Below are 4,527 nucleotides of genomic sequence, written 5' to 3'. Positions count from 1 at the left end.
GCAACTTTTTATAGGTTTTGCTCTAAGTCCACTTCTAAAATTTACTTTTGTCTTACCAATTTATTAGGTAGAGAGGTAAATGGATAGTTGATTCATTTCCTAAGACGCAAGAATTTAATATCCAACTCTTAAGATGAGTGGTCTGATTTTTAAAATCATAGCTTTCTCCTTACTAATCTGGTAACTCTGACCCAACCAACAACACAGGTGCTGTCACTGGAGAGGCAACCCGAAAATGTCACTGATGATGTCACTGTCTGTGAGTGGAGACACCATGGTGGCACACAGTCTGATAGAAAACACATTCCTACCTGTACAGATATGGGTAAAACAACTGGAAGTGCTGAATTTCAGATGACACACCTTTTGGGCAGATTTTGAAATTATTATTAATTCTACAATACATGACTGAACCTTTCCTACCAGTTCTTAACTTTCCCCATAATGGCTTTTATGCTAACCTCTATTCTTCACCCAAAAATTTATTAACCATCTTTTAATTGACCCAAACTCTGATTTTGGCCCTGGGAACACTGGCCTATTTGCTCTCTGATTCTGTCTGTCTCTTTCTCTCTCCCATCTCGTCCCACTCCTCCCCTCTATTTAAGAAGATTTTCCTTCCTGCTTCCAGCTCCGGATGGCAGTGAGAGCCTAGCATTCCTCTAGCTTTCTCTGCTTTCCTTCCTGCACTCAAACTTTATAACCCAAAGTCTTTGTTCAGTTGGTACGTCAGCGGGGCAGGGGGTGGGGGGCATCCCGAGTTCCACTGGTCACTGAAAGAAGAAAATCACTTAAACCGCTGCCATCTAATTTGCCTTAATATCCAACCTTCCAGGCCTTAGGTTACAAGGCTTCCCTTAGCAAGGGACGCCTGTGAAATCCTGAGAGAATCAACTGTCATCATCACACCTACATCTCGACCTCACAGACACACAACAGCACACACAAACACACTGATGCAAACACACACACACACACACACATACACAAAACACATCTACACTCTTACCTACACATACAAACATATTCAATTCATGAGGTTTCAAACCTATAGAATTTCAAATGACATCAGCCACATACAGTTTTATGGGCTGGCAAAATCCAAGGGTGGAGAGCCGAAGTGTTTTAACGGTAGCCAGCAGGTTAGTACGACAATATCTTGCCAGGATGCCATCCCACGGGCAAGTTCCTTGGGATGCCTCTCTCCTCCGTCACTACCCAGGGTTGGTCCCCAGCAGGCACTAGCTATTCCCTCTAGAATTCTCCCAGCACAGCCTATACTATCACTCACCAAGGCCTACACATGATGCTTTTTTCAAGGGAGGAGGGGTAGGCAGTGAATCATTATAAGTTTGGTTCGGTGGGAAGGAAAGATGAGAACTCCAGTTCCAGCTTGACATGTTATTACAGTTGAACTGTGTCCCCCAAAAGATACGTTAAAGTCCTAACCCCCCACACCTCAGAAGGGGACCTGATTTGGAAAACAGGGTTTTTGCAGATGGAATTTGCTAAGATGAGGTCATACGGGAGTAGGGTGGGCATTTAATCCAATATGATGATGCACTTACAAGAAGAGGGAAGAAGGCCATGTGAAGGCAGACACAAGGGAATGCCATGTGATGACGAGGGCAGAGCCTGGAGGAGGGGAGATTAGAGAGGTGTGTCTACCTGCCAAGGGATGCCAAGGGTTGGCGGCCACCACCAGGAGCTGGAAGAAGCAAGAAAAGATTCTACCCAGAGTCTCAGAGGGAGCCTGGTCCTGCTGACATCTTGATTTGGGGCTTCCAGCCTCCAGAATTGTGACACAACCATATTCTGTTGTTTTAAGCCCCAGGATGTGGTACTTTGTTCCAGGAGCCCCAGAGGACAGACCGGCATGTAGACGTCAAGACCCCCCTCGTCTTGATGGGACTTTTTGTCTCCACGTAAACAGGCTGTGAGGTGGGTATCCCTGGACTGTGGGAGGACTGATGAGATAATTTGTATTAAAAAAAAAAAGCCCATAAACTTCTGGTTCTATTTTGTGTCCATTCAATTCTATTATAAAACAAGCTCAGGAAGAGTGGGTGGTGACTAACTGCCATGCGGCATTTAGCGTTTCACACTCAGGACAAGTTCACGCACACTCAGAGAGCATCAATGAAGGGAGAGCTCCCATCCCTCCCATGGCCAGTGAGAGAGGCAGCCAGCTGGCTCCTGGCACATCCTCGTGCCCAGGGCCCGAGCTACGTCTTTAGAAAGAAACCATGAAAGCAGCACGTATTTTACCTCTCAAAATGGAAGACCAGATGAGGACACATTTTACATAGGGTAACCAAAAGCTAAGTCGATCTTTCTAGAAGGTCTAGGTGTCTGTTTATGCAGCTGTATTGGTCTTGAAATTGTACCTCCGTCTTTCTTTAATTCTCTTGAATTCCAAAGGTAATTTGTGAACATTTTCTCCATTTAAAAGATTCAAACAAGTTTATAGTAATCCAAGCTTATGTCAGCAAACAAGAAAAATCTCAAATAAATAATCTAACCTTACACCTAAAGCAGCTAAAGAAAGAAGAACAAACAAAACTCAAAGTTAGTAGAAGGAAAGAAATCACAGAAATTAGAGCAGAAATAAATGAAATAGAGACTAGAAAAGATCAATGAAACCAAAAGCAGATTCTCTGAAAAATAAACAAAATGATAAACCTTTAATCAGACTCATCAAGGAAAAAAGAGAGAGGGCCCAAATTAATAAAATCAGGAATGAAAAAGAAGTTACAGCCAACATCACAAAAATACAAGGGATCATAAGAGGCGACTATGAGCAACTATACGCCCCCAAAAAAGGACAACATAAAAGTGGACAATTTCTTAGAAAGATACAATTTGCCAAGACTAAACCAGGAAGAAATAGAAAATATGAATAGACCAACTACCGGTACCGAAATCAAATCAGTATTTTAAAAACTCCCAAAAAACAAAAGTCCAGGACCAGATGGCTTCACAGGCAAATTCTACCAAACATTTAGAAAAGAGTTAAAGAGTTAACACCTATCCTTCCTAAACTATTCCAAAAAAATGTACAGGAAGGAACCCTTCCAAACTCACTGAATGAGGCCACTATCACCCTGATACCAAAACCAGGCAAAGATATCACAAAAAAAGAAAATTACAGGCCAGCATCACTTATGAATATAGATGCAAAAATGTTCAACAAAATACTAGCAAATCAACTCCAACGGTGCGTTAAAAGGCTCATACACCATGATCAAGTGGGGTTTATCCCAGGGATGCAAGGATTGTTCAATACCCAGGAATCAATCAATGTGAGACACCACATTAACAAACTGAAGAATGAAAACCATATGATCATCTCAATAGATGCAGAAAAGGCTTTTGATAAAACTCAACATCCATTTATAGTAAAAAACTCTCCAGAAAGTAGGCACGGAGGAAACATACCTCAACACAACAAAGGCCATGTATGACAAACCCACAGCTAACATCAGACTCAATGGGGAAAAGCTGAAAACATTACTTCTAAGATCAGGAACAAGACAAGGAAGCCCAATCTCACCACTTTTACTCAACATAGCTTTGGAAATCCTAGCCACAGCAATCAGAGAAGAAAAAGAAATAAAAGGAATCCAAATCAGAAAAGGAGAAGTAAAACTGTCACTGTTTGCAGGTGACATGATACTATACATAGAAAATCCTAGAGTCATTACCAGAAAACTACTAGAGCTCATCAATGAATCTGGTAGAATTGCATTAATATATAGAAATCAGTTGCATATCTATACAGTAACAACAAAATAGCAAAAAAAGAAATAAAGGAAACAATTCCATTTACCATTGCATCAAAAAGAAATAAAATACCTAGGAATAAACCTACCTAAGATGGCAAAGGATCTGCACTCTGAAAACTACAACATGGATGAAAGAAACTGAAGATGACAAAAACAGATGGAAAGATACATTGTGTACTTGCAGTGGAAGAATCAATATCGTTAAAATGGCCATACTACCTAAGGCAATATACAGATTCAATGCAATCCCTATCAAATTACCAATAACATTTTTCACAGAACTGGAACAACATGTTAAAATCTGTATGGAAACACAAAAGATCCTGAATAGCAAAAATAATCTTAAGAAAGAAGAACAGAGCTGGGGGAATCATGCTTCCTGACTTCAGACTATTGCACAACGCTACAGTAATAAAAACAGTGTGGTACTGGCACAAAAACAGACACATAGATCAATGGAACAGAATAGAAAGTCCAGAAATAGGCCCACACATTAATGGTCAATTAATCTATAACAAAGGAGGCAAGAATACACAATGGAGAAAAGACAGTCTCTTCAATAAGTGGTGCTGGGAAAACTGGACAGCTACCTGTAAAAGACTGAAATTAGAACATTCTCTAACACCATATACAAAAATAAACTCAAAATGGATTAAAGACCTAAATATACGACCAGATACTATAAAACTCCTAGAGGAAAACATAGGCAGAACACTCTTTGACATAAATCACAGCAAAATTT

This window comes from Vicugna pacos, chromosome 7 (genome assembly GCF_048564905.1).
Source record: "Vicugna pacos chromosome 7, VicPac4, whole genome shotgun sequence".
In the NCBI taxonomy this organism is placed as follows: Eukaryota; Metazoa; Chordata; class Mammalia; order Artiodactyla; family Camelidae; genus Vicugna; species Vicugna pacos.
This window is presented reverse-complemented; position numbering follows the sequence as displayed.